Consider the following 22,155-nt stretch of genomic DNA (forward strand, 5'->3'; position numbering starts at 1 on the left):
CGGGCACTGTGAGAGCTTCGTGGCGCACCTGACGCGAGAAAACGGGGCGACGACGACGACGACGACGACGACGACGACGACGACGACGACGACGACGGAGGAAAACGAAGGAAACCACGACTAAGGGGAAAAAGGAAGAGGAAGAGAGACAGGGAGAAGAAGGGAAACAGGTCTCGATTAGGGAACGACCGAACGAAATTATGTATACGTCGAAGATGATGGCGACGATGCACGCGATGGGTTCCCCAGGCGCGCAAGGTCCGTCCGTCGAAGGGGAATGTGGCTAGGAAACGTTTCTTTGTCGGTAGTTCCTCCAGCGGGCGGATCGGTTTCTCGAGGGCCCTTAAAAGCACCGAGAACCCCGTCGGAAACTCGCGTCCTCGATCGTCGTTAATTATCATTATTTGCCGTGGCCACGATACAATTTACTTTATTGGTCGCCGAGACGGCCACGCTAACTTCCGAGGCCGTGTAATTACCGCTGCTGATACGCCGCGTGTACTTACACCTGTACACCCTGTGCTCGCATAATTCTCGCATAAATACCGCGACGGACTTATCCCGGAGATGGCGGTCGTTTAAGGAAAGATTTCGTTCGAGCTGGTAATAGGTTAGCACCCGGTGTACCTATCCGTTGCATTTTTTCGGTTTCATCGTTACCCACCGAGATACGTATACGCGTAAGTACACATATGTGTACGTACGTACGTACACACCGCGGCAGAAACAAAGAGGTTTATTGTGAAATCAGTGGCGTGGAATGCCTCCCTCGGTGCACTTACCTGAAATTGATGGCGCCTGTTCGATTTGGTACATAGAAAGGCAGTTAACGGAGGCAGGAGGCGAGGGGTGCAAGAGCGACTGAGAAGAGCAACGAAGGAGGCGAGTGTTCGCAGGATCGACGAGTAATCGAATTAAGGGTGCTCGAGGTGACTAACTCTCGAGGACGTCGATAAGGAACGGTCGCCCGTTGAAAACGATCCTTGTGTATTATACGTACATATGCTGCCTTGCGTAGAAAACTTTGCAGCAGGGAAAACAGTCCGAGCAACGTCTTGATGCACGTGTTTTATCGAATCTACGATACATACACGTGTATACATATAGCTACGACGAGCTTTGGTTTCCTCTCAATTCAATTGATCATCGTCCGATGACGAGAAAAGCAACTGGAACCTTTAAAAGATTCTTTATTCGTACGGAATCGTTGATCGACGCGTTATTCCGTCGATTGCTTCTTTTAAATGTATTCGAGAAGCAAACAGCGTGATACGAAACGAAATAACAAAACTGATAAAAATTTTGCGCGCTTGCGACTCTGTACGACTTTGTCGAGTAGGCAAATTAGAAACTCGGAAAGGAGTTGAGAATTCCCGTCGAAACAGTTCACGTTTACGGGGATGGCTAGTGGTGGATGGCTGAGCCGCGAGGTTTATGAGAGTAACGTCACCAATGTCTCGTTAAACGCGTAGCAGTAGTGGCGTGACGTCACGCTGTAACGCCCTCTCGACGATGACGATACGTAAGCGGTGTATGGTGTACGGTGTACGGTGCACGGTGTATCGGCGAGAACAGGCGTCAGTAAACGCGAACTTTATGCCGCCAATTTCAGCGTTCGATGCGTGTCTTGCGAGCGTTCTATCGATCACTCGAAGTCTCTTCCTTCGGTTATCGACCGTGGTACCACAAATTTCTCATCGTTTACGAAACCGCGAAAATCCGAACGCGACAGCTGCGCTTGTTAATACTTCCCTTGTTTTTCGTCGCATGTTTTATCGATCGATATAACAACATATAAGCGTATAATATAATATAAAGCGAGATTTGATTACCCATTGATTGCCTATGACTACAAACGCATTAATAGTTTTTCCTATTATTTCGGGACGATCGATACGTACACAGACGGATTAATAATTACTTTATTATCGCTCGAACGCTTTATCCTTGGCACATGCGCGCGTGTCGTCCATCTTTCGCGAGATAGACGTATGTAATTGCAGGATAGAGTGCTTCCCGAACGCTATTGTCTTCGCAAGAGTCCGTCTCGAATCATGGAACGATTTTTCTATCGGCAGCCGAGCAAAACAAATTATCGCAGTTAGAACGCGAGAGCTAGATACGATCGAGCGTAGATAACGAGTTATCGTTACGAAGAAAGAGAATATTTGGTAACGGCGAAATGGCGAAATTGCGAAACAACGACCTCGCCATACTTTGTTTGTTACGATTCGTGGCTTATTAACGCGTTCCTTCTATCAAGGAATATCGGAAATTTCTATGGATTCCACTATGCACATTTGTCGAAAGTACAAGCGAACAGGACGTTAGTGAAGTACTCGACACTTTTACGATCGTTTGGCTAATGACACGCGCCGCCACTACCACCTTCAAAATACTATTAAACAGACCGAAACACTCTCGATATTCTAGGATTTCACCGCGTTTAATCCGCGGTCGCCGATACTCCGCCGCGGCGAGCGCACACACGTGTGAAATTCAATGCGCGCAAAGGCGTTAATGCAATTACGCAATAACGGGACAAGATTATCGTATCGTCGTGTCGGGGCGAACGTCGATCCAATCGCGTAACAAGGTTATGTTCTCGTTAAGCGTCTCTGCGGCGCAACTTTCGCGAAACTCGAGAGATCCAGCGACTCGGTTCCCTTTTCCCCCTTATCGTACCGTCGCACGGTTGTCGTTATGTACACGTGTACGCCAAGTCGAGCGAAGCAAGAGAAATCGACGCCACCGTCGAACGCGAGTCGTTAAGCTCGAAGAACGCACTGTTGGCTGCGTGCGCCATAATTGCTAGTCGATATTTGTCATCGAGGTACGAGGTTAAGGACGTCATAGGCTGTCCTATGGTATCGAAACAGCGAAGAGAGACAAGAAGTTGTTGTTTGTTGATATCGATCAACGTGCATCGTGAAAAAGTAGCAAAGTTTCTCTATCGTTGAAACGACTATTAAAATGTTATTTAATTAAAATTAAATTGTACGAGTTATAGAGAAAGCAAACGCGACCAAGTTGGTCGAGGCGAATCGTTCGCTTGGTCTAATCGTCAACTATAGTCCGATGTTTACATTAAGAAGTTTTGAAAAAGAGACGAGTCGATCGTTTTGGTTACTCCGGCTGGATCGTATATCTCGGTCGAGTCGAACGATCGCTGCAAAGAACGCGTGTCACTGCGTTCGATTTAAAGCGGACACTGGAACGGACGGTCGATCACTTTTCCTGCATTCGCAATTACTTATCGCCGCGTCGGTAAATAACGGCTTCGTAGATACGCCATGCGATTACTCTTCTCCGACGGCGCTTTGTTCCACGTTTTTACTATTTATATTTCCCTCTTGCTCTTCCGTTACAGATAGAATTGCCAACGTTTAAAATTCCGTCAACAAGTTTCGCATTATCGAATCGGTAACGACGTTTCGTCTAAATAGACGAATCACGGAAGGAAGTTGATGACTTTTATCGTATCGATGGATTCGACGCGACGGTTGAAAATTATCGAGCGTAGGGAGAAGGCGGGATAAAGAGCACATGTTGGATCTCACGTTTGCGGATCGCTCCTCGGAATAATGTTTTTTTCCCATCGTATTTACCCGGATAACCGAGCAATCCCAGTTCGCCGTCGTCCGCCAACTTTGCGCCGCGTCGTGAACAGACGTCGAGTTTGCGGCGGCTCGAATTATCGGTCGGCGACAGTGCTGGCGAGTTTGTCGAAAAGCAGGGCCGTACGAAGCGTTCGCAGCCGCGTTTATCCGCGCGTAAAAGGAACGAGCATTTTCGCGCTCCCGTACCTAGCGCAAGCGAACGAACGAAAAACCATACGAACTTATTCGAGCGTGTTACGTTCAAATTTTCGTTTCATTCGCGCGTCCCGTAATCTTCTCTTGGATAACAATGGCTGACCGTAGAGAGGTGCGAGTTCGTCGTAAATTTATAAATATCTCTCGCGGAAAATAAACCACGGACATTGATTTATCGCTAAGACTATAGAAATTATTTATGGAATAAATTTTACTTTACGATCCTGAAGGAGAGTCGCGCGAATGCGTTGAACCTAGTTTCAGCGATAGCGCCTCGCTAGACACGACGTGACCGTTCAATGCGATTTATTTTTAACTGCCACAATTATCCAAATAAATATAAAACGTGGTTCAACGGCGACGGTTGTGGCGACGGGATCCTATGAAAACGACGGCGAGGAAAATTTCAGCGACCGTGTCGGTGTCTAAAGCGGGGAGAAGGGGAGAGGGAGGGAAAGGATCGTTTGTACCTGCAAACTTTGCGAAAACTCTGCTTCACTCGTTCAAGGTTGCCATAATCCCCGTTTAACGTTCATTTTTTTATCGTCGCACTACTACCTTCTTCTTTCTCTAGTCCGTGACCTGGTTCGTTCCCCGACGTAAATCCGTCACAGAGCTGTGATGTTCGTCCACTTGGTTCGGGGACACCTTTCTTTCCTCTCTCACTCCCTCGTCGCCATCGCTGTCGTCCTCGTCTTCCTCGTCGTGGTCGTGGTCGTGGTCGTGGTCGTGGTCGTGGTCGTGGTCGTCGTCATCGTCGTCGTCGTCGTCGTCGTCGTCGTCGTCGTTGTCATTCTCTTTCCCTTAGCCCCCCCTCGACCGCCCACTCTTTTCCCGGTGTCCCTCTCGCGAGAGTGCGTTCGATCGACCTGAATTTTTTTCCCCGCTCGAATCGGGAGCCCTGAGAGCAATTTCTCGACTCGTCGCGGGGTGGTCGTCGCCGAGGAAAACCCCGAGGAAAATCGTCCGATCGATCTGCCTTCGGTCTTCAGGTCCGAAACGAACCAGCGAGAGAGAGAGACACGGATATATCGCGGAATCGAGCGAGAGAGAGGCAAAGGTGCCAACGGAGAGAATACGTGAGATGGAGAGAGAAAGAGAGAGAAGGAGAGAGAGAGAGAGAAAGAGAGAGAGAAGGAGAGAGTGATCACTGGTACTTGCCAGGGGTCGGTGGGAGGGGTTTGAGGAAGCGTGGCCGAGGGTCGAGGGGAGGAGGTGGGCCGAGAGAGTCGAACACAAGTATGTGCAACGCGAGCTGCGCGTATATACCGGTGTCCGTAGTCGTGTGGTTGTGCGCGGGTGGGCGACCGTGGCCTTAAGGCGCGTTCACAGCGCTTCGTTTACGAAATACCGCGACGTTTCGGAAATTGCGTCTCAGCAACCGGCGTACCCGCCTGCAATAAATATCGAACATTTGGAAAGGACGAGTGGAAAGTAAATCGAATAAGAATACCGACTTTTTCGCGCTGTACGGAAATTAGATTATCAGAGAAGAAGTTCTGCCTATGGATTATGGCGGAACAAAAATTTTCTTCTCGACTATCTCTCGGTTATTACGAGTTACAGATGGATAAACACAGGGAATGTTTACGATTGTATGGGAATTGTTTTAGCTCGAAAATAGACGTAAAGAATTTTTTTTTTTTTTTTTAGCGATTTCTTAAGTCAAACGAGTTAATCGTATAATTAAGTCGATCGTATTTGTTTCGTTTGATCGAAAATTACGGGTTTTGCGAAAATGTATCGGAAAACGCGAGCAGTTTCGGTGTGGAGACACCCTTAAGCCGATAGGGTGAACGTGGACAGGATGAAGTACACGTACCACCACACCGAAATCTTACGAGCCTGCCTCTGCTAACTACCTCCTATCTGCCCTGCCCGAGGCCCTGAAAACGTTCTACGTTACGCCTCGCGGGGACCCATTTCGCGCGAACCTCGTGCACAGGAACGTACGTTGATTTCTCGGTGCCTGGCGCTTTCGACAAATATTTTCCATTTTTTCATTCATCCGCAACATCGATATCGATAACCTTCTTCCACGATATTCGATCGATCTAATAGAATTTAATTTCTCAAAGCAGGAGAAGAGAAAGAAGAGAAAGAAAAAGCTCGTATAGCAATCGGAATATAACCCGAGATATCGATTAAAGATCGATCAAGCTAGTTTTAAATAATTCGGCTTGTTTTCGATCTTTGATCGTCGAATTCGTGCTAATCGCTCGTCCGACACGTTAGATCTGCTTTCTTATCGAGCGAAAGAAAAAAATGGGAAAATCGTTTTGAACGGTCAAGGCGACGTGAAAAGGAGCGCGGCCATTTTCTAACCTACCTATTATCCAGCTGATTTCGAAAACGGTGCGTTTCGAGTTGCCGCAATGCAGCAGTAAGAGAGAAAAGAACACGAGAGAGCTGGCCGGCTGCCTCTCTCGCAATGTCGAAAGAATTTCCTGCGCGCGGCCAAAGCCACCGTTTCGGGAGGACGCCAGGGACGAACCGATTCTTCGCGCGACCCCGATCATCGCGGTTCTCTCCGTTTCACGCGGAACGGATGTTCCCGACGGACCGAGCGCACCGACGTGTCCCTCTCCTTCTTCCCTTCTCCCTTCGTCGTCCGTTTCACCGTCCCATTTTCTGCACCTCGTCCCTCGTTTTGAATCTCCGGTCGCTGCTAACGGACCTATGGCCGAGAAAACAGCCGCGGCGATCGAAACGAGAAACTCGCGCCTCAAAAACAAACCGTGTTATTCACCACGATGACGGATCGTCGTTGATTTTAAAGGGACACCTTCGTTCGGCCATTGTTTCGTGAAAAAAGTTTATCGGATTTATCGCGTAATGTCCACGTTTTTACGTTTCAATAAGAGAAAAGGTTGTTGTTGTTAACGTTTTAAGAAAAACCTTAGCATCGAATCGAAAGAAAAGATCACACATACGCGAACGATTGTTCGCAACGTAGAGAAGTTTAAAAGTTAGGATACGAAAGTTACTTGCATGGTCAAAGAAGGGATTTCCCAATACGACGTATCTATGGACTAGCGGGAATCGTCGAAATAAGACGAGAAGGAGGCGAGAGGAAATTGGCGAAATAGAAATTAATCTAGGCTAAGGGAGCGATTCGATAAAAAAAATTGCGTCCATTCCGTGGCTCGTTAGAAGAGCCAGACATTAAGACGAAACAGGTGTTGCCCGTAGATGGCACTAAACTCGTTTAAACCGAACGCTACTGTTCGCCAACGACCGTGTAGATATCGTGAATGAGTTGTTTAAAGCGGTTAATCGAGTAACAAGCTACGTAGTTACGCGAGAGCGATGTAAACGCAAACAGAAGGGCAACTGGAAGAAAGCGAGCGCAAAGGGAAAAATAAGATTGAGATATCGCGCCGATGCGAACGCGTGACTCAGCTCGGTTATTGTTAAGCATAACGTGGCTTATTAGATCGCACGTGGAACGTGGCTGCTTTCCTTCCCTCCTGTGATTGTGCGAGTGGGCTCGTCCGCCAACGGTATGGACCGAGTATGATCGAAAGCACACACGCCGGGCAACGTGCCATATCAGCAACTGTGTCAGAGGTGTCGTGCCCGTGACGTTTCGCGGGGATTTATATCGATAGCGATTTGCATTTCCCGCTAATCGCGGCCATCTTACTTTTTCCATTGCGCTTCCCTTCTGCTTCTTATCAATGATAAAAAAAAACGAATTTCTACGAAATACGCGTTATATAATGTACGATAGCGTTGATACTTGGCTCGACAAAATGTCGCGACACGCGATCTATTGGCTTCTTTGCAATTAATTTTCCAATGGGAAAATCGAAAAGTGTAATCGCTATGCTTTCGAACGATCTTTCGTACGGACGATATGAAGCGTTAAGAGGGGAAAAAAGAAGGAAAATTCGAAGGGAATTAAAAGAAAGTGGCGCGAAGACGACGGACGAGACGAGATTTTTTTATTTTCAAATTTTCCTCGACGATTCGAGGAGAAGAAGATGGTGGAGAAGAAGCGAACGACTGGTACGCGTTTGGGGATTGCGATTCGAGGTAAACGCCGGGGGCGACGTGATTTCTCGTTGAACTCGGCCGTAGTCTTTCCTTTATCCGATCCGTGCGCGCGGCCGAAAAGCGTGCGAACGATTTCTGAAACCTTTTAGCTCTGGAGCGCGAACGACGCCCAAAGAGACTGTGCGGCAGAACTCGAGAAAAGAGTGGAAGGGACGGACAGAGGAAAACGCGCATCTCGGGCCTTTGCTTCGTCTCTATAAAGTACGCTTTTTAACCACGGCGATCGTGAACGCGGCAACCTACGAGACGATTTTGCTGAACCGAAATCGAATCTCGAAAGATCGCTCGTCGGCTGATACACGCATCACGCGTATAGTCGAGCATTTCGTCGTTGCTAACTGTCGGATCAGACGAACCGTTAACACTAGAACTAACGATAGTTAAAGCGAAGATATTTCTATCGAAACCGGTGAAAATGACTGGTCTGTGAAAAATACGTAATAATAAAATATTTTCATATTTATTGGTTTATTTCTTACAGAAGCAATTCCATATTATGTAGTACATTTTTCGTATTATTAATCGATCTGTAGCCATGATCCCTAAACGAAGGTTGACACATTTATAAGATTATAGAACCAGTCATTTTGACTGGTGTGGCATTTCTAGCGATCGAGCCGGAATTTTCTTGATAACCGATATCGTCATATCGAACTATACGCGGTAAAAATTTGTTAAACATGTGGGAAGTTGTAGAAAACGAGGAAACTGGTTAATTCGGCTTCGATAAACAGATCGCAGCATCCCTTTACACTTTTGATACAAAATTACCCTTTTGGTTTCTGGTTTGAATACGTAAAAAACAAAATAAAATTCGTCATATCGTTCCTTTAGCTATCGTTGCGAAAATCATTACATCATTGCAGGGAAAAATATAACACGAGGTAGGAATTTTAAAGTAAAACTGTAAAAACCAGTCGATTTGACTGGTGTGGCATTTCTAGTGTTATCATCTAGCGATACGATTCGTCATATCGAACGATACGCGGTAAAAATTTGTTAAAGTTGTGGGAAGTTGTAGAAAACGAGGAAACTGGTTAATTCGGCTTCGATAAACAGATCGCAGCACCCTTTTACACTTTTGATACAAAATTACCCTTTTGGTTTCGGGTTTGAATACGTAAAAAACAAAATAAAATTCGTCATATTGTTTTCCTTTAGCTGTTATTGCGGGGGAAAAATATAACACGAAGTAGGAATTTTAAAGTAAAACTGTAAAACCAGTCGATTTGACTGGTGTGGCATTTCTAGCGATCGAGCCGGAATTTTCCTGATAACCGATTCGTCATATCGAACTATACGCGGTAAAAATTTGTTAAACATGTGGGAAGTTGTAGAAAACGAGGAAACTGGTTAATTCGGCTTCGGTAAACAGATCGCAGCACCCCTTTACACTTTTGATACAAAATTACCCTTTTGGTTTCTGGTTTGAATACGTAAAAAACAAAATAAAATTCGTCATATCGTTCCTTTAGCTATCGTTGCGAAAATCATTACATCATTGCAGGGAAAAATATAACACGAGGTAGGAATTTTAAAGTAAAACTGTAAAAACCAATCGATTTGACTGGTGTGGCATTTCTAGTGTTATCATCTAGCGATACGATTCGTCATATCGAACGATACGCGGTAAAAATTTGTTAAAGTTGTGGGACGTTGTAGAAAACGAGGAAACTGGTTAATTCGGCTTCGGTAAACAGATCGCAGCACCCCTTTACACTTTTGATACAAAATTACCCTTTTGGTTTCTGGTTTGAATACGTAAAAAACAAAATAAAATTCGTCATATTGTTTTCCTTTAGCTGTTATTGCGGGGGAAAAATATAACACGAAGTAGGAATTTTAAAGTAAAACTGTAAAACCAGTCGATTTGACTGGTGTGGCATTTCTAGCGATCGAGCCGGAATTTTCCTGATAATCGATTCGTCATATCGAACTATACGCGGTGAAAATTTGTTAAAGTTGTGGGAAATTGTAGAAAACGAGGAAACTGGTTAATTCGGCTTCGATAAACAGATCGCAACACCCTTTTACACTTTTGATACAAAATTACCCTTTTGGTTTCGGGTTTGAATACGTAAAGAACAAAATAAAATTCGTCATATTGTTTTCCTTTAGCTGTCATTGCGGGGGAAAAATATAACACGAAGTAGGAATTTTAAAGTAAAACTGTAAAACCAGTCGATTTGACTGATGTGGCATTTTTTAGTGTTAAGGTTTCGTCCTTTCCCGCCATTCGTTTCACCATCGCTGAAATATACGTGGAGGATGAAAGAACATCGGGATTTCCCGTGCGGAATGTTGGGAAAAATCCCAATACCCCAGGCCAGACTTTTACTATAGGTACACTTAAGTAATAGAAATAAGAAATAGTTCCAACCTGGCTTTATGACGATGGGTTTGGGTTCAAGGTGACACAGCGAGTCATTAGACGTAGCCACGGTCACGGGAGAGACGCGTACCTGACAGAGGTACGGAACGACTATTTGGCTCTCCTTAAAAACGAAGATTGACCCAAGAAGTGGCAACAGAAACATATAAGGGCAGTTTCATTTGGATTACGAGTTAATTAGTTAGTCGTTGAACGAATTGCTGATCGAGTTATCGAGAAAGTTACTCGGATCGTGTATTACGTTGATACTCGTCATCCCGTGGATTCGTTATCGAACCTGAATTCGTTGTCACCATCATCTCGACCATCCCATCGCCGCTGTTACTCGTAGCCTCTCGTAGCTTGTATTTGTACCAATAAACATTAGCTACATCCGCGATGGTAAAGTAAGCAAAGGTTCATCGAACGACCCCCAAAACTCCAACCTTGCTTCGACATATATGTTTTCGCGTAAGCGACGCGACATAACGTACAACTATTGTCGTTTTCACACACGTCGAGATATGTATAATTTTCTGTGCTGGACTAGGTTAAATGCGTAGCAGAGATACTTGTATGCGAATATCGGTGCGTGGAAGTACGCGTGTTCGCAGCGTCTCGAAAACAAAGGAACGTAAACTCTTCAGTCGGTTAAGAGTCGGTTAACAGTCGGGCATAGAAGAAAGTGTAGAGACGCGTGCAAGCGTGTATCGACGAATATATAAGGAATCGTTCATGAAATAAATATTTCGTTATTTTAATATTAATCCTCGGTATAAATGTAGCGTTCCTATAACGTTATTTCGGTCTCAAAGAGCCACAATTCTCAACGATACAAAGGGAAGAATTTCACCTATAAGACGCGCGCAGCTTGTGCAAGAAGAAGATTCTTCTTCCGGGCGCTGGAAGAACGCGTTAATCTTTCCGTTGTAAAGTAATTAAGTAAACGACTAAAGCGACGATTCTTACTCGTTCGATGGAGCAGTTAACCCGAAATTTTGCCGATATTGAGAAAACAAGTGGAAAGAATCGATAAGGTCGTCGTCTACAACCCCGAAGAAGAAAGCACCCTGAGGGGCCAATTAATCTAGAACCTAACCTCCTCGGTGGAAAAAATGGAGCGCTATATCCAGCTTAGCTTTGAACGTGAAACGCGAAGGAAACGCCGGCGTCCGCGTCCTTTCTCGAACGAACGCGCAGCAAGCCATCGAGCTAGACACCGTAATTCCGCGTCAGCCAAGGAAAATCCCAGCTGCTTCCGGTGAGGCGCGATCGCCTCGATTCCCGGCTCGCTCCTCGCGACCGGACCAATTATTCCAACCAGGGATTAGCGTAATAGCGACAGGTCTGTCCAGATTGGACTAGAAATCGGGGGCGTTTGAAAACGTACAAACCTTCGGTCGTTACGCGATCAACGAACGTTTAGAAGATGCGTTGGTCGGAAGAAAAAATTCCGAGTATCCGCGTTTGAGTGCGAACGTTGGGAAAAATTGAAACTTTTACGTCGCCACGATGGACGGTGTCTGTGTCCGGAAGTCTGGAAGGTTCCGCGATGGAAATCGAATTTCGACGCTGCGGGCGGATGAAATTTCTTGGAGCAAGGGAAGAGGAGAGAAGGATGGAGGGACAGAGAGGGTAAAGGCGTTCGTTCGACGATTACAATAAACGCCGCGTCCATCACGGTCCGCCGGCGAAAATCAATGAACGTCCTGGCCGCGAAACAATGGAAACCGAATTTCAGAGGCTGAGAACAGCGAGGTCGCGGATCCGCGTCCTCCGTTGTAACCACGGCAGAGCTGTGTTCTCTCTTCTTTTCTTCTCTCTCTCTCTGTTTGTCTCTCTCTCTCTCTCTATCTCTCTCTCACTGGTTTTTCGAAGGCTTGGGACGCAGCTTTCCGCGAAACGTCGAACCGAAGCCGCCGCACCGTTGCGAGCGGCCAAGGTATTGATGAAAGGTGAGGCGATCGATCCGATACGCTACGGGGTGTCCCGGTTTGATTTACGGCCGAGTTCCGGCCGAGTATTGCGTTAATTTGCCAGTTGATGGTGAAGCAGAGTGGTACGAGTGGGGGGATGCTTTACAAATTCCATTCGCGATCCGTTCTCGTTTGTCAATTACACTCGCTGCTTTTCGGCTCCACTGGCTACAGTTTCTTAAGGAATTCGTCACAACTACGCCGACGATTAGTATAAGCAATTAATCGCAATAGGTTACGCAGGACCACGGTTCAAACGCCGATAGTTCAATCGAATAGGAGTAAAGAGCGAAACTCGGTGAAACTACGCAGCTCGATACCAGAACTGCGAAATCCATCGAAATTCGCGTAGATTTCGAACTCTTGTCTCTGCTACGTACGTAGAACGTTGCTGTTGGAAATGACGAACGCACGATTCTTCATCGCGTCTTCTCCTCCCTTCTACCAGTACGTTCGCGTTAAAGTTCCGCGATTAAATTTCCTCCGTTATTACCGAAAATTCTCAATGCGAGAATCGATTGTAAATTTTAATAAAAAAAAAAAAAAAAGAAAATTTGCTCCGCATCGGGCGCAAACCGTCCGGCGAAAAACGCTTTTCAACCAACGAGGAATTTTGCACCGGCCACCTCGTCGAGACACGTGGAAGAAGAAAGGAAAGAAAGAAGAAAAAAGCTGGTGAAACGAAACGAATCGACGTTCCTCGCAGGCTGGTTGTCTCGTATCTGTCCAACGTATCCACGACGTGTCTCCGCTTACTTGCGTTCGCTCGAACGGACTAACCAGTGTATGAAACTCGGACACCCGGTACAATTTCCATCGCGTTTAATTGTTCCCTCTCCGACCCGCTTATCCGCAACGCCACGCCGTGGGCGAGCGAAAAACGCGCGACCGATTCTCGGAAGGAGGTTCTCCGGAGAGCGAGGGAACGACGCGACGCGACGATGGAAGAAACAACGGGGGAGAGAAAGGCGGCCGGCGGGGGGTGGCCGAGGGAAGAGGGGCAGGAAGGAAGCCAGAAAATGTGGGGGCGTAGATTCGACCGTCCTTAGGGGTTTTCGAGCAGCCGCGAGCCTTCCGAGGGCCAGCCTCGCCCGAAATTCAGCCAACGCAACGCGCCCTTCCTTCCTTCCTTCCTTCCTTCTACACCATCGTCTAGCACGCGGGATCCTTGGGATTTTTTTCCCCAAATTCTCCTTCTCGGCCTTACCGCTCTCGCTTCGTTCCCAGAATTTCTACTCCGCAAGCGGATGCATATATAAGAAAAATCTGCCGTTTTCCTCTGTCTTCTTTCGCCTGCTCCGCCACATTTTTTAACATCGATACAATTTTTCCATTTTTTAACATCGATAAAAAAAATAGATTTCGCTATAAACATAGATTACGAAAGACAGATGTCGAAATTTCGATCGACGAGTTCCACCAACGTGATCTTTGCGAGTAATTTCTCGAGAAAAAGAAAAAAGAAAAAAAAAGACAGGAAGCCAGAAACTCTGCTGCCAAACGGTCAGTTACGTTCACTTCAGTCTGCTCAACCCAATACGAGCCGCACCCCCCTACAACGTCGCTTAATCGTTGCTATCGTTATGCTCGGCCTTGAGGAAGAAAATCAGCTTACGATTATCGCTCGAGCGATATCCCCACGAGTCTCGAAACAACGGTATTACATAGACCGTAGATTTTACGTTAACCAAGCGGTGACGCGCCGCTTTTGACAAATAACTTCGAATCACCGATGTCCAAAGATCTCAGGTCAAAGTTGTAGCCCGGTTGACTCGGTCGCGGATTAGTCACGTAGCTTAGAAACGTTCACAAAAGGCGGCGCACACAAAGAAACCCAGGCTTTTCTATTGCTTCGGGGTACATCGTACCGTACTACCGACTTTCGGATAATTTACAAGCAAACTGAACTTTTCCAAGGTCGTAACTAGGCTGCGAACATTTGCCCAAGTAAACGAAACGAAACGCCTAAAAACTGACAATCTGTTTACGACCTAACCAAGTCGTAGACAAAACGCTGCAAACGATAGATATACAGGGTGGTTGGTAACTGGCGGTACAAGCGGAAAGGGGGTGATTCTACGCGAAAAAAGAAGTCGAAAATAAAGAATACAAATTTTTCGTTCGAGGCTTTGTTTTCGAGAAAATCGACTTTGAATCTTCGTTCGGTACGCGTGCACTTTATCGCGTCTCGTCGTAACGGATCTCACTGTACATCGTTGTCTCGATGGAAAAATTAAAAAAAAAAATTTGTATTCTATATTTTCGACTTCTTTTTTCCCGTAGAATCACCCCCTTTCCGCTTGTACCACCAGTTACCAACCACCCTGTATTCCAACTCGAAGATGGTATCCCACTGGGGGTAGCCATCCGCGTGTTACATTATTACACCACTAAGCTGTAACATTTTACCAAACGTCCTACTGGACAAATTGTAAAATGTAAATAAATAAATAAATAAAAAGTAAAAAAAAAAACCCTGTATTTGACAAAAATCGGTGTCGTTCTACTTCGAGTCCGTTAAAAATCGAAAGTTTCTGCGTTTCTTCGTGTCGCGTATTCGCCCGACCGTACAGACGATGTTACAAAAAAAAAAAAAAAAAAAAACTATCGTCGAGCAATTTAGAGAACGGACGATTACGAATGGCCCAACGCCGAACGAAACGACGAACTCGAAATAATCCGAAAATTACGGTGCACGTAGCGCGGCACGTCACGTCAGGACGACGCGTCTGTTCTCGAGGGTTGAGGTTCCCCCGCGTCCTTCGGATCCCGGGGCGGTGCGGGGCGACGCGGCGTGGCGCGGTGCGGCGGAGAGGAATCCGGGAACGAGGGGTCGTTCCGCGGCAGCCGCGAGGTATTTTCGTTCCGCGTCCGCTTACGATGGGGAAGAGAGAGAGCGCGGAGAGGAAAGGGGCGGACAACCCTCGAAGAAAGGAAGGCGGTCACGTAGCGTGGAAAAAAACACGCTTTAATTCCGAAGCGTGTGCTGGTGGTAGCCGAGCCGGTGGTGCGCGCGCGTGTGCAGGGTCGCGAAAAAAGCGCGACGCCGATAAAACGTTAGCGTGCGACGACTGGCTCGGTGAATTATAAGAGAGTGCTGGGATAATAATGATTTTGGCGGATGGCGTTCGGAGAGTATCGTAAAAGTTTAACGCGACGCTTTACGCTCGAGGCTGCGTGTAAAAGGCCGCATTACGGAAAGTCATTTCGACCTCCTTCCTTCTATTAGGCTGCTTCTCCGCTGTTTATTAACGAAGCTTGCATACACGCGCCGTAAAACGATCGTATCGTACGAAATCCCTAGGAATTGCCGATTCCTCGTTACGTCGTTGCAAAGGAAATATCGGCCAAAGAGTGACACGTCGAAGAACGGAGTCGATGCCAGTTGCTAACAGAGATCGAAGATCTTTCGTAAGTTGCCAAGTCGACGAAATACAACGTTACGACCGACGACGAGGGTTTTCGAATAATTTCTGGAAAATCTGGTATATTTTGACGGGGAGGGAGCGCGATGGAACGTTCAAAGATACTCGCGGAGATAGTGGAAACGAGAGAGCGAGAAGTTGCATGTCGCGAAGCCTCCCGTGAACCTGACCGATGGGATCGTTAACGTATCCGTGCTTATTATTCAAATTAAACCGCGCCGTTTACACCGGTCGACCAGGCCGTTTAAACGCACGATACACGCCGCACGATTTCTCGTTTGCAGCCACTTCGTACAGCGACTCTTCCACCGACGATTGCCGCGTTCGTACGCGTGCGTTTGTACACCCATCTGTAATAAAGTCCCGAGACACGAGTCTCGTCTCGTGACGAACGATCTCGAGCCAGATAAAGTTACGCGTAATAAGCGGTGTACAGTTGTTATTCGCGCGTGATAAATCGTATGCTCAAGGCCACTCACGGGAAAATCCAGGCAGTAACGCTCGCGCGTCCTACGACTCTCTCTTTTCGAACGTTGGCATTCGAACCTAAACTCGATGTAAAAATCGGCGAGGCGAAGAATACAATTTGACAAACGATACGAATAGGACTGTGGGTTGCAGCGGATCTGGTCACGGCGAGAGGAAAAATTTAAGCAACAACGACGACTTTCGTACAAGTTGTATTATTAGCTAAAATTTGGCGGAGAAAAATCGCTGCATGGACAGCGTCGTATCTCAGCAGCAACTACGCGTACATCACGGCCCACTTTGCGGAATCACCCTGTGCAGTTGTGCACGTGTACGCGTCGTCGGTGTTAAAGAAGAGGTCGAACGTAGATCGCAACAGATACGAAGAGTAAAACGCAAACAGCTGCGGTAGCGTTTACAAGGTTACCTCGTAACAGGTGGCACGGCCTGGAAAAAGGCCGTGAAAATATGAATCGAATACGCGAGAAGATACTTTGTTTTTTTGTTCGGACGACGCTTTTTCGCCGAACGAAACGCTTCGTTTTCTTTCTTATCGAGCTCGCCGAAGCGAGCGACGCCTGTTAATTATCGCGATGTACGTTATCGACTTGCTCGGCCGAATCTCGTTCAGAAACTTTCGAAAACTCCGCGCGCTCCTCGACTTGGCGCTTTTAATTTACCACGTTTCAAAGATTCACCGAACGAACGCCCTTTTCTTTCGTTTTCACGTTTCATACCCGCGTTCGACTACGAGAGACGGATAAGAGCGAACCGTGCGAAGCCTCGTTCGACTTAGTCGAGTAGAAAATCGCGAGTAACGGTCTTTTCTTTTCAAATCTATTCGAGATAGGTGCAAGGGCTGGAACTTTCCTCGATATTTAAAGACATATTTATCGCGTGGAGTAAATTGCAAATAAAGCGAGTTAAGCAGAATTTGAACGAGTCGACTAATTTGTAGGAACCCGAAGATAACGAGCTAACGATAACAAGATACCGGAGAAGGAGAATGCGGAACGCGTCAGTGGCTGGCGAATATTCCACGAGATTCACAAGGCGTAAATATCGTGCTTCTTTTAACGTACGCCACCTATAGCAGCTGGAAACTGCGCATATTCATGATCGTGCAGCATGCGAAGTGTGAAGTCAAGGGAGACCGATTACCATGTCGGTTTATGCACGTACCGCGATGCCTCTCGTACGAATCGATGAAAAATGTAACGTTACGTAATACGGTAATATACCGTGTGTGCAATGTGCACGAAACGTAATTACAGACGTATTACTGAAAACGTGTATCAAACGCGAAGATGGATTTTTGCTAAAAGTTCGATAAATCTGCGACGCTTCGACGACGTACGACAAACGAGAAGAGGAAACTACGTACGTTTATTTGGCTATTTTCTTTCAAATAACGAGAAAGAAGACGCGTTAAGTCGACGGCCGAACGATAACGCAAAGGAAAAGAACCGTCGCAGCAGGCGATTAATTATCAAAATGAAGATTAAAAAAATATTGCGCGATTAATAGGGTCTGGAGCAAAAGGGGTCGAAGCGACGTAAAATAAGAATGCGATTAAAATAAGGGTAGTTAAATTGCCAACAATACGATATCGCGTAGAAGCGATCGAAAGGCGTTGGCGTATAAACGGAGGAAAAAGTACGATTAATTTACCGGCGAGAGGGAAAACATTTAGCCAGTCCCGTGGACAGGAATAATCGTGTTTCGAATTCGGGTTTCGCAGACGGTCCTGCTATTACCATTATTATAAGTTGATGTGACGTGACGTAATGGGAGTTAGAGCCGTATGAATGGGCATAGAGCAACAAGTTGCCACTAAAAACTGGGAGTGAGTTCGTGAGTTGAGTTCTGCTCGTTACACCTCTATATGTAGTTCTTCCTTCCCTATACTATACGCCGTGGTCGTGCTATATACCCCAGCCCGTTATAAACCCTCCGGCTTTTAAAGTATTCTTTTTAAAGCGGAACTGCCCTAACAGACGTCACCGAGTCGTAATATTCCGCACGAGTGGACCACGCGACGACGGATCTCTCTTCGTCCCCCCGTTCTTTGCTTTATTCGTTTTTTGTTTTTCTTCTTTTACCTTATCCGTTGATTATACCGCGATTTAGTATCTTTTTACGACACCTATTACCCACCGTTTTAAACAAATCACACGAACAATCCTGCTCCTCCCCCTCTTTTACCCCTACGGCAAGCCGTGAAATCTGGAATTATGAGCGAAAGAGGAAGAGAGACAGAGAGGGAGAGAGAAAGAGAGAGACACGAAACTTTCAGAGTGTTTACCTTTAAATCTTTCTCCAACCGGTAGAAGGAGAGAGTAGAACCGAGAGGGAAGCAATAATGGGATAAAATAGCGGACAAACGTGACAAATGTATCCTGACAGAGCAGAAAGATATATTTCCCTTGTCGTTCGCCTCTTTTTGCCGGCATTTAATACACGATTCCACCGTTGCTTACTGCGTCCGGGACGACTCTCGACAGATCCTTATCGTTCTATTCTCTTTATCGACTGTCGGTTTATTACTCGTTTTTTCTTTTCCACCGTTTCTTCTCTTTTTGTCGCTGCGTGTGTTTGTTTCTCTTTTTACTTGCTACTTACTACTCGTTACTCGTGTTGCTCGTACGGCGATATGTACCAACGAGTCGCGTGGCGAAGTGGGGATAATTGGCGAGACGTTTGAGAAACATCGGACGGCAAAGTGGTTTTTGTCGTAACTTTTTAACCGAGCGTTTTCGAATCTGCGTACCGCCGAAATTCCTAGTACAATGAAACGTTCGACGCGATATCAAGCTCGTCCTATCGTAAGCTTTTTTTTTTTTTTTTTTTCTTTTAATTCCGAACATCTTGTTTTTTCCGTTTGACGTTAAAACACGATACGTTCGGCTGTTCGGCCTGAAATATCGGCGAAAGAGGGAAACTGGGCAATCGCGCGCACGGTAGCGACGCGTTACACTTTCTCGAACCCTTCGCTTTGTCCCTACGACAAATCCTCAATGACGTCAGCTCCCGGCAGCTTTGAAGTTTAACAAACATCGATAGCAGCTGGCCAACGACGTTTCTCTGTTATCCTCGGCTTTCTAAGCAAATACGCGAGACCCACACTTTGACGTCGTTTTAGATGCTCGCTTCGACGATGGGCGCGAAACTTTTTTGCCGTTTTTTTCACGTTAGCCGTTGCTTTGAAATCGATCGACCGTCGGGTCGAAACTATTTAAAAAGGCACGCTTTCACCGCGCGTAGACGTGGGAAGCGCAGCTTGCAATCTGTTCGCAACGGACGATTCGTCGTTGCGTATTGTCAAATTCGCGTTATAGAAACTCGATGAAGATATATATGCGGTATGTATCTATAGATATGATTCGAAGTCTGGAAGACGTTTGGAGACGAATTTGTCAAGGTCACGGGAAAGCAGAAGTTACACGGAGCAAACGAAAGCGAAGACATTCGTTTCTCGAAACTTTATTTACTGGGCGTTTTCCAAGTTTGCATTTCTCGTCCGTTAGCTTCCGCTTTCCCCGCTTTAACCTTGGCATATTTCGAAACTTGCTAAATTCCACTCGTTTCGCGTCCGTCTGTCGCTTCGTTTCCACTCGATCGATCGAACGTATACGTGCGTGCGTACGATCGCGATTTTTCGTTATGGCGGCCAGTGAAGTTAGCCTCCGTCGCAAACAAACTAACCTATACGACCAACTTGGACGAAATCGACAAGATAGACGCGAAATAACCGGGAAAGGCTTACCTATGTTCCACAGGTTGGATTCCGCTCGATTTACAGTTATAGTTGCAGCGACGAATCGATCGTTTTCGCCACACCGTCGAAACGTCCATGTTTTTTCTACTTTTCGATGTCCGCTCGCTATCGTTTACGATGATCTACCGCAATGGTATTACTATATCGGGCTCGTTGAGCCGCGCATTTATCCATCATCAAGTTATCGCGGTTCGTCACGATGATAGACCGCGTCCAGCTGGCCGACCCGATCCCATGCAATTTGTCAGCGTGGAGACAAAGTTGGCTCGGGCTCGGGGCCTGTTTCAGCCGTTTCAGCCGTTTCAGCCGCTTCGGCCGTTTCAGGCCGCTTCTGCGACTCGTGCGCGCGCACCCTCGTGAAAAACCGTAGAATCACTCTCGATCGAATTGCACGCCGTCTCCTTAGGCGGAATTTCTTTGTCGTCGCCAGTCTTCGCGGATACACGCCGGATCTACGATCCGCGTACACTTTGCTTCGCTTCTGATTTTTACACGCGTACGTCGACTCTGCTGCTTTCCCAACCTCCTTCAAAATTTAGCAACCTTTCGACGATCGTTCGCTTCCAGTTAAAACGCATCGGAGAATTAGAAAACACTTGCACGTTCTAACGTTGCAAACACGTACATAGGAATGCGCGACAGGTTGCGTTCCGCTCGTGCGACGGCATGTTTATGAACGATTATAAACATTCCGTCGTACAGACGGTAAAAGAAAAAAAGAAATTGAACGACGATAGAAATTAGATAAATATTGAACAAAAAAAAAGGAAAGACGCCTTGTCAAATCGTCTCGGTTTATTCTTTTCGAAGGTCCGGCGAGAGGAGTGTGCGTTAGAAATGAGAACTCTGGCCGAAAGAGCATCATCACCCGGTCGAAATATCACGAGAGGCTAGTGAATTTTTCGTGTTCCATCGAATCGCCGCGTGCCGCACCGCGTTCGAGGAGAAGCTCGCAGGTTGGAACGCGGAACGACCAGCGCGTCGACGCGAAACAGAGACGGACGATCGAACGAGGAAGCAAGCTAGCGTCGAACCACGAGAATACCGGGCTCGCGGGGTAGAGAGACGGCCGGAGAGGTGGAAAGAGAGGAGAGAACGTCGGACGCGTATAACCGTCGAGGCGATAAAACGCCCACACGTATACCACCTTGGTAACTGTCGCCGGGGCAATTGAATTAATGCCAGCCTACAAATTGAAGCCGGTGTGGGATCCACGCCGAGAGAGACTCCGTTGCTTCGATAATTGCTGGAAAGTGGCGCGGTTCGCGGGATCCTGGCCACCGCGCGACGCCACGCGATGCCACGCCGCGCCACGTCGTATCGCGCCACGCCACGCCACGCCACGCCACGCCACACGTGACACGCGACACGCGACACGTTCATTCGGAATTCGACATTTTTGGGACGCTACGCCAGCTAACGTTTTCCTTACGATCGAGGTCTCGTTTGGCTTTTTATTTGATTTTTCCCAACGTAGTTTTCGGAGATCTCGTTCGGTAGGAAGTGGTTCGATTAGCAACGCCAAATTAATCCGATTCGATTCCACCGCTTCCGTTCTCTTCCGACTTGTTCGTTTCATTCGCAAAGTTGAACGACATCGCGGATAGAAATTGGATCGAATCGAATCGGCCAATTCGAATCGTAGAATTCGTATTTAGCGCGCTTACGGCCAATGTTTCTTCTCATAGACGAGTTACGGACGAGTTTCTGCGACTGTTGATCTTACGCGCAAGATACGGTCGTTGGTGGATCGTGCGGTCAACGAAGAGAAAGAAGAAGCCTACGATCGAATTTAGTACGAATGGAAGTAGAAACGGTGGCTGTAGCCGAAATTGGAACGTATTATCTCGCGAATCGAACGAGGTTTCCTCGTATCGAAATAGAACGTTCGCTCGACTGCTAGGTAGGCCGCTTCGAGTATCCGCGAGACGCGATCGTCGTCGCGATCGTCGACGAGGAAAAGGAAGAAGAAGGAAAGTGGGGCCTGTAATAGGTCAGGTCACGGACTCTGTGTTTCTTCGAGTTCTCGAATGGACGATTAAAGAAAATTCAAGATATAGAAATTTCTCGCGTTCGCGCACGTATCTCGATAACCCACGATCTTTTCCTACGTTTCTCAATTTCGTTATACGGCAACGTAAGTAACGCTCGATTCTCGAGTTGTCAAAAAAAAAAAAAAAAAAAAAGAGTAATTTACCTATAAGAAGCCTTAACTCCGCAGTTACCGTATGTATTTTCATAGATTCGTTAGTCTCAAGAAAAT

The 22,155-nt window shown here is 46.7% G+C and overlaps 1 protein-coding gene across 2 annotated transcripts in view; it reads right to left on the reverse strand.

The window, feature by feature from the left end:
- Window positions 1–22,155, reverse strand: part of LOC117156369 (dynein regulatory complex subunit 7) — a 91,673-nt gene that overhangs the window by 13,143 nt on the left and 56,375 nt on the right. The window lies entirely within an intron of this gene.

The sequence above is a fragment of the Bombus vancouverensis genome, chromosome 14, assembly GCF_051014615.1.
Source record: "Bombus vancouverensis nearcticus chromosome 14, iyBomVanc1_principal, whole genome shotgun sequence".
Classification (NCBI taxonomy): domain Eukaryota; kingdom Metazoa; phylum Arthropoda; class Insecta; order Hymenoptera; family Apidae; genus Bombus; species Bombus vancouverensis.